Here is a 9745-nt window from a genome sequence, read left to right as displayed (position 1 = left end):
TGTATTTTTTTTCTCCTCTTCTGTTTAGGGTGTGATGGTGAAACTTGGACCAGTTGCAGCCCTTTCTATAACCATTTCATAAAAAAAATTATAAGCAAATTGAACAACTTTTAATTTAGTGTGATACGCCCCCTTAATCCATTCTAGTATTGTACTATTTATTCTGTGTGCTTGTAATTTCCTTGTCAGTCTCTCATGTGGTATTTTATCAAAAGCTTTACCAAAGTTTGCGTATACTGCATCTACTGGGAGTCCTTTGTTTGAATAACTGGTTGCCGTTTCCAAAAATGTAGCAAGTTTGAAAAGCAGGATTTATTTTTACGAAAACTATGTTACGTTGATTTGATTAGATTGTTTACTGTGAGATTATGAATGATTCCCTCCCTTAGGATTCTCTCAATGAGCTCAGTTTTCAGCTGATCTCTTTCTGCTTTTTTTTTAAATAAGGGATAATATTTACATATTTCCAGTGTAGGAAACTATTTGTTGGTTCAGATATTTTCTGAAAGAGAGCTTCATTGATTGACACAGTTCAGCCGCTTGTTCCTCAACAACTGTGGATTGAATTCCGTCCACACTTGGGAATGTTTAACCTTTGTCTGTCACTGCTTTTGCTGATTATATAGCATGTTATGGGGATATCCCTTAATTCAGTCTCTTCACCTGTATTTCTTGCCCTATTTTTCTAATGTTGTCTAAAATCTCTCGTGTGAGCACTGATATAAAGTATTCATTCAGAGTGTTTGCTGTCCTTTTATCGTCAATTATAACTTGGTTGGTCTCATCTTTTATGGGTCCTACCAAGTCTTTTATTTTGGGTTTACTTCTTATACAGGCACAGAACGACTTGGGATCCTTCTTTATATTTCGAGCAAGTTTTCTTTCATAGTTTCTTTTGGCTGATGTGATTTTTCGGGTGGCTGATTTTGAGGCCCTTCTGTATATGTCACAATCTATGTTGTTCATTGTGGATTGATACCTACCTGCTCCTGAGGTTTCGCTTTGTTATTACAACTCTTTTTACTGTCTGTGTCACCCATCTTGTCACTCTTTCTTGGCACATATTTTTGAACAAGTTCAATGATGACCTTTTTGACGTTTCCCCCGTGATACTTCCATATTTGATCTATTAACTCCCTCCAGAAGGTGTTTTGTTATTCCTCTCATATTTCTTGAGAATCTGCTCGAGGGTGGTCTGGAAAGTTATCATCTGGGACGTTTACAGGGAACTATAACTATAGAACCCATATACATCTATAAAATAGATGGGTTTCTATAGTCCATTTTAAAATATTGTGAACACAGGAAGGAGCGAGCTTCTCCCCTACTTGTATTTGATCTCTCGTGTCCTCTTCTCATGGTGGTATAAGATCTAGAATGCTGTCCTCTCAGGTAGGCTCAGTCACATGCTGTATGAAAAAGGGGTTCTGTACCCGTTCAAGAAATTGTTCTCCTTCTGCTCGTGAGTTTAGATTCGCTCAATCTTTTGTCTCGCGATTAAAAGTCCCACAGTTTTAAGGGCTTGGGTTTCAGCTGCTGCACTGGTCACATTACGCAGATCAGTTACTTTGAGCTGTTGCCGTGTCCTCTCTCTAGCATACTCCCACTGGCAGTAGGCTACCAATTTCAAATAGTATATTGCACCATACAAATTCTGAGGATCTCACGTTGTTTAATTCCCCATTGTCTGGTACATTCAAGTTCTCTATTGCATACAGCATTACACCACCTGCTCTTGTTGCTCTGTCCTTTGTGAATGGTGCAGGGCGTCCTGGAAGATAGAATTCCCATTCACTCATGTCTTCTCGTCCCAAGTTTGATGCCAATGATGTCTGGATTCTCACCCCCTCAGTGTGTGCATAGCATGCACAACCCGTCCTCCTAAGATTTCCCAACGTCAGGAAACTGTTGTACTAAAGGCCAAAAATTGTCGTATTATAATTTAGTAGTGGCTCGCGAAATTGACATACTGTCCCGTTTTCAGTTTTGGGAATATGTAGTAGACCTGATAAGTGGAAAAATCAGTCGGGAGTTGATACATTAGACAACTGACGACTAGAAAGGTGGGGTCCAAGAGCTAGTGCAAGCACACATAGTAAATACAAATAGTAAATATACACACACACATTTGAGATTTTAAAAACAGCGTGTGTGCCTTTATATATGACAAGAGAAATATAGGATCCCTAGTCTGGTATAACTATATTAGTCTGGTATAACTACCACATATCTTCAATAAAGTATTAGAGAGACTGATTAAAAGGTGGTTCGTAAAAAGCAGATCATACGAGTTTTGTATCCAAACATCAATGTGTGACTCATCATAGATGTAAAGTGCCTTGTATAGTGACTGTTGTGAATCTCTTGTTGAATCACTTGTGATATAAAAAGATTAATGATGTGAATATGTATTTGTGTAAATGATTCTATATATATATATATATATATATATATATATATATATATATATATATATATATATATATATATATATATATATATATATATATATATATATATATATATATATATATATATATATATGGATATGTGTATGTAACATTAACAATTGTGTAACTAGCTTCAAAAGATTGTCACTTGCTTAGCTAACCGAACTATGAGGTTCAGTCCCTGAGCCCATTGTGTGCCTCTGTAACCCTTTCCACCACCGCCCTCGGGATGGGTATGGGGCGCATAATAAAGAAAGAAATTGAATTGACACAGTCATAAATAAATTTCATAGCCAGGAAGTAAACACCCAAATGAGCCGTATAGACTTAAGGAGACATCTGTTCAATGTAAGAGTATTGAACAAGTACAATGACCTACAACGAGAACTTGTTGATGTCAACACCATATACAATGTGATCATTAGTGCAGTGGTCTACGTCCTCGACTACCTTCCCTATTAGTTTTGAGGCAACATGATATAAAATGCACCAATGCATCTATGAGAAGTGAATCATTCAGGTGTTGCTGGGATGCTGGTTTTGGGTTCACCTCTTGTCTCTGGGACTGTTGTGTTGGGGGGCTGTGATTTCCTGGTTTGCTCCTCTCTCCCTGCGCTTCCTCCTTGCCTCTGCTGCCCTGGCTCTCTCCTCCTTCGTCCTGTCCCTCTGCAGGAATACTTTTTTGTATCCCTCCATATGCTGCAGATGACTCTTCCTTTCGAGAATATCCTCCTTCGTGGTTTCGTTTGTAAGCACCACCTTTAAAAGTCGGTTTCTGTCCTTGTTGTACCAGCCCAACCTGAAAACCTTCTCAATGTTATATACAGCCCCTTCCATCTGTAACCCCTTCTCCTGGGGTTTTCTCTGCCCATGCTTCCCATGCTGCCCATGCCTCTCTATCCTTGCCATTCCATTCTTGCCTGTTGGATCCTTCCTGTTCTTTGATACCTACAAATACCACTGATCTTTTTCTCTCCAGCAGTTGAGTGGTGCACCTTGCTGCTTCCTGTGAGGTAGCTGCTTGCATGGCTACTTCCCTCACTGTGTCCATTGCTTCCGAGCTCTTTTTCAGTATATCCGCAAATGTTTCAGGTACAGAGGCATTTCCTTCCAATGTAATATTCCCATCTTCCCTTTGGATGATAATCTGATGCTTGATCTCTTTATTTTTCTCTGTGAGAGATTTGATCTCCTCCCTTGCTGATGCTAGCTCACTTTGCAGATTGTTAATTGTAATCCTCATTTCATTCATCTCCCTCCTGAATTCCTCCAGAACTTGGGTTAGCAATTCCTTCGGTTGATCACCCTGGCTGCTTCCCGTGTCCCTGTTGCAGCCTACTGCCATTTTGCCCCTTGTCAAGAGAGAGAGCAAGAGAGAGAGAGAGAGCAAGGGAGAGAGAGTGAGCAAGAGAGAGAGCAAGAGAGAGAGAGACCAAAAGAGAGCAAGAGAAAGCGAACAAGAGAGAGAGAGAGAGAGAGAGAGAGAGAGAGAGAGAGAGAGAGAGAGAGAGAGAGAGAGAGAGAGAGAGAGAGAGAGAGAGAGAGAGAGAGAGAGAGAGAGAGAGAGAGAGAGAGAGAGAACGTGTGTGCGCGGTTCAGCTTACGGCAGGTAAGAGAAGGGGTTAGAGAGGGGGTGGATTATGAGAGGTTTTATCTCCTTTCCACGAAAGGTGTTAATCCCTTCTAGCCTGTATGTGCGTGTGTGTGTGCATGCATACGTACGTGGGCTTGAGTGCGTGCGTGCATGTGTGTGGGTGCGTGCGTGTGTCACTAGTTCCCGTAAGCGGTAACTTCTACCCAGAATGAGCTACACTGAGATTTTAAATATATATACTATCCTGAACAAGAATTTGATGTGTGTGTGTGTGTGTTTGTGTGTGTGTGTGTGTGTGTGTGTTTACTAGTTGTGTTTACTAGTTGTGTTTTTGCGAGGGTTGAGCTTTGCTCTTTCGGCCCGCCTCTCAACTGTCAATCAACTGTCCTGCAGCATATGGAGGGATACAAAAAAGTATTCCTGCAGAGGGACAGGACGAAGGAGGAGAGAGCCAGGGCAGCAGTTGTGTGTGTGTGTGTGTGTGTGTGTGTGTGTGTGTGTGTGTGTGTGTGTGTGTGTGTGTGTGTGTGTGTGTGTGTGTGTTTACTAGTTGTGTTTACTAGTTGTGTTTTTATGGGGGTTGAGCTTTGCTCTTTCGGCCCGCCTCTCAACTGTCAATCAACTGTTTACTAACTACTTTTTTTTTCCACACCACACACACACACACACACACCAGGAAGCAGCCCGTGACAGCTGACTAACTCCCAGGTACCTATTTACTGCTAGGTAACAGGGGCATTCAGGGTGAAAGAAACTTTGCCCATTTGTTTCTGCCTCGTGCGGGAATCGAACCCGCGCCACAGAATTACGAATCCTGCGCGCTATCCACCAGGCTACGAGGCCCTCCCAGTGCGTGTGTGTGTGTGTGTGTGTGTGTGTGTGTGTGTGTGTGTGTGTGTGTGTGTGTGTGTGTGTGTGTGTGTGTGTGTGTGTGTGTGTGTGTGTTATTTAAATTTGCAACAACCTGTATGTGGACAACTTCCGAAGAACCAGTAGCTGTGAAAGTTAACTGATAAACATATATCATGAGGCCAATTAAGAGTTGTTGGGAACAAATATTCCTCTCCAGTTGTGGGCCTTGGATAATACTACTTTATATCAACTGATCGAATCAGAATTTTCCGACTACAAGGTAACCCAGAAGAAAAAGGAACTAGGTGTCAAATGGGACACAACTTCGGATCAGTTGACCATCAGATCGGTGGAACCAGATACTACCAACCTAACTATAAGGAAACTACTATCACAAGTCAGTAAGCCTATCAACCCCTTGAGACTATTAAGCCCTATATTAATAAAGAGTAAGTTGATCATGCATCACTGCTAGCAAGAAAAAGTAGGATGGGACGATCCACTAATCCCTGCTTTACAATTACAAGGAAAGTGACTGCAACTTACCATGGATCTAAGTGTCCTAGAATCCTTAAAGTTTCCTCGCAATACCATCAAGGCAAACCTGACTATTATCTACATATGATTTGTGATGCCTCAGACAAGGCGTATGACACTGTGGCCTATTTAGTAACAAATTAGTAGGTATGTCTACTTACATCCAAAGCTGGGGTTGCACCTTTAAAGAAGCGGTCATTATCACAACTAGAATTAACCACTCTACTGTTAGGAGTTAGATTGACTCATTATTTGACCAAAACATTAAGTAACCTCCACTTTAAAGAACCAGTGGTATGATTAGATAATGAGGCAGTACTGCATTTGGCGAGAAATAACAATAGTAATACTCCTTACGTGAGTAAATGCATTAAGGAAATACGAAAGTTGTCAGTAGGATAAAAACAAAGATATGTTCCTCCAAAGAGAATCCAGCTGACTACGTCTTCAGAGGCCTGACTTTATGGCTATTAACCAAAGCAGAGCTGTGGTTCAATGGACCTCAGTGGCTAGTCAGTGACCAGTAGTCTAAACAAAAGTCACAAGTCATTGTGACCAATGTCACTGCTGCTTCCTGTGAGGTAGCTGCTTGCATGGCTACTTCCCTCACTGTGTCCATTGCTTCCGAGCTCTTTTTCAGTATATCCGCAAATGTTTCAGGTACAGAGGCATTTCCTTCCAATGTAATATTCCCATCTTCCCTTTGGATGATAATCTGATGCTTGATCTCTTTATTTTTCTCTGTGAGAGATTTGATCTCCTCCCTTGCTGATGCTAGCTCACTTTGCAGATTGTTAATTGTAATCCTCATTTCATTCATCTCCCTCCTGAATTCCTCCAGAACTTGGGTTAGCAATTCCTTCGGTTGATCACCCTGGCTGCTTCCCGTGTCCCTGTTGCAGCCTACTGCCATTTTGCCCCTTGTCAAGAGAGAGAGCAAGAGAGAGAGAGAGAGCAAGGGAGAGAGAGTGAGCAAGAGAGAGAGCAAGAGAGAGAGAGACCAAAAGAGAGCAAGAGAAAGCGAACAAGAGAGAGAGAGAGAGAGAGAGAGAGAGAGAGAGAGAGAGAGAGAGAGAGAGAGAGAGAGAGAGAGAGAGAGAGAGAGAGAGAGAGAGAGAGAGAGAGAGAGAGAGAGAGAGAGAGAGAGAGAGAGAACGTGTGTGCGCGGTTCAGCTTACGGCAGGTAAGAGAAGGGGTTAGAGAGGGGGTGGATTATGAGAGGTTTTATCTCCTTTCCACGAAAGGTGTTAATCCCTTCTAGCCTGTATGTGCGTGTGTGTGTGCATGCATACGTACGTGGGCTTGAGTGCGTGCGTGCATGTGTGTGGGTGCGTGCGTGTGTCACTAGTTCCCGTAAGCGGTAACTTCTACCCAGAATGAGCTACACTGAGATTTTAAATATATATACTATCCTGAACAAGAATTTGATGTGTGTGTGTGTGTGTTTGTGTGTGTGTGTGTGTGTGTGTGTTTACTAGTTGTGTTTACTAGTTGTGTTTTTGCGAGGGTTGAGCTTTGCTCTTTCGGCCCGCCTCTCAACTGTCAATCAACTGTCCTGCAGCATATGGAGGGATACAAAAAAGTATTCCTGCAGAGGGACAGGACGAAGGAGGAGAGAGCCAGGGCAGCAGTTGTGTGTGTGTGTGTGTGTGTGTGTGTGTGTGTGTGTGTGTGTGTGTGTGTGTGTGTGTGTGTGTGTGTGTGTGTGTGTGTGTGTTTACTAGTTGTGTTTACTAGTTGTGTTTTTATGGGGGTTGAGCTTTGCTCTTTCGGCCCGCCTCTCAACTGTCAATCAACTGTTTACTAACTACTTTTTTTTTCCACACCACACACACACACACACACACCAGGAAGCAGCCCGTGACAGCTGACTAACTCCCAGGTACCTATTTACTGCTAGGTAACAGGGGCATTCAGGGTGAAAGAAACTTTGCCCATTTGTTTCTGCCTCGTGCGGGAATCGAACCCGCGCCACAGAATTACGAATCCTGCGCGCTATCCACCAGGCTACGAGGCCCTCCCAGTGCGTGTGTGTGTGTGTGTGTGTGTGTGTGTGTGTGTGTGTGTGTGTGTGTGTGTGTGTGTGTGTGTGTTATTTAAATTTGCAACAACCTGTATGTGGACAACTTCCGAAGAACCAGTAGCTGTGAAAGTTAACTGATAAACATATATCATGAGGCCAATTAAGAGTTGTTGGGAACAAATATTCCTCTCCAGTTGTGGGCCTTGGATAATACTACTTTATATCAACTGATCGAATCAGAATTTTCCGACTACAAGGTAACCCAGAAGAAAAAGGAACTAGGTGTCAAATGGGACACAACTTCGGATCAGTTGACCATCAGATCGGTGGAACCAGATACTACCAACCTAACTATAAGGAAACTACTATCACAAGTCAGTAAGCCTATCAACCCCTTGAGACTATTAAGCCCTATATTAATAAAGAGTAAGTTGATCATGCATCACTGCTAGCAAGAAAAAGTAGGATGGGACGATCCACTAATCCCTGCTTTACAATTACAAGGAAAGTGACTGCAACTTACCATGGATCTAAGTGTCCTAGAATCCTTAAAGTTTCCTCGCAATACCATCAAGGCAAACCTGACTATTATCTACATATGATTTGTGATGCCTCAGACAAGGCGTATGACACTGTGGCCTATTTAGTAACAAATTAGTAGGTATGTCTACTTACATCCAAAGCTGGGGTTGCACCTTTAAAGAAGCGGTCATTATCACAACTAGAATTAACCACTCTACTGTTAGGAGTTAGATTGACTCATTATTTGACCAAAACATTAAGTAACCTCCACTTTAAAGAACCAGTGGTATGATTAGATAATGAGGCAGTACTGCATTTGGCGAGAAATAACAATAGTAATACTCCTTACGTGAGTAAATGCATTAAGGAAATACGAAAGTTGTCAGTAGGATAAAAACAAAGATATGTTCCTCCAAAGAGAATCCAGCTGACTACGTCTTCAGAGGCCTGACTTTATGGCTATTAACCAAAGCAGAGCTGTGGTTCAATGGACCTCAGTGGCTAGTCAGTGACCAGTAGTCTAAACAAAAGTCACAAGTCATTGTGACCAATGTCACTGCTCCCACTGAGAAACCAGAACCACCTCGAAATTTGGTGATTGATCCTAATCGGTATTCTGAACTTAACAAACTATTAGGTGTCACAAAAAGGTTGCTTGATTTCCTAAAGAAAATGGGAATCAAATATCAATTCCCTAGTCCCCTAAATTATTGGGTCAAAAGGGCTTAAACCGAAACGTTCGGGATCAGTTTTGAAAACGTTCCTAAGAAACATGAAAATGATATGGGTCTCTGGATTGACCAACACAGTTATTGCATATTATGGTGCAGTACGCCAAAATAGACCTGGAGGTAAAAAATCCAATGTTTCTCCCCCGTCACCACAGAGTAAGCAGGCTAACAGTGTTACACATTCACAAACACAAGCACATTTCTGCCCCAAGTTGATGATCTCAGACAATGGGTCTAACCTAGTGGCACAGGAAGCATGTCTGAGAGAAGTCTGGAACCCCAAAGCAGTACTCACTGCTCTGAATCAACGGCAATGCTCCTGAAAGTTTATATCCTCCAGAGCACGTGGCTCGGAGGTTTCTACGAATGAATGGTGGACACAGATAAACACTGTCTAAGGAAAGCCCTCCACCATCAAAAGATAGACTTACAGGAGCTCAAACCGTTGTCACTGAAATAGGAATCTCGTGTCAATAACAGACTACTGACCTACCTCTTTGACGATCTCTTTCAACATGAGCCACTAAGTCCATCTCATCAAATGTATGTGTGACTTCTTAACCCTGTAGCGTCCCTCACGAACGAGGAACCAGAAGATTCTTCATATGTCAGAGAGAGTGACTTGGTTTAGAGCTATATACATCTGTCAGGAGTAATAAATAAGTGGAAAGGCGTTTGGACTCATGAATACCTAACTGCTCTAAGGGAGTATCATTCTGGGGCAAACAACAAAACTAAGATAAACAATAGTGACATTGTTCCAGTAGACAGTGGTGGATCATGCTCAGAGTGGCCTATAGGTCATGAAGTCTCTGTTCATCCAGACAATCAGGGCATCATGAGAAGAGTGAAAGTAAAGTGCCAAGGCAATACTACTCTCACCACCTAAGCAAAACTAGTTCCTTTGGAGCGAGCAGTAAATGAAGTCGCTCATCAACTTCCAGCACCTGCAGCTCTAGTATGGGACATCCGCCAAGAAAGGACTGCCTCACAACAGTGCAAGTTAAAATTTAAACAATATTGTAATTTTGAAGGA

Source organism: Procambarus clarkii, chromosome 11 (assembly GCF_040958095.1).
Source record: "Procambarus clarkii isolate CNS0578487 chromosome 11, FALCON_Pclarkii_2.0, whole genome shotgun sequence".
In the NCBI taxonomy this organism is placed as follows: Eukaryota; Metazoa; Arthropoda; class Malacostraca; order Decapoda; family Cambaridae; genus Procambarus; species Procambarus clarkii.
Note: the sequence above shows the minus strand (reverse complement) of the source record.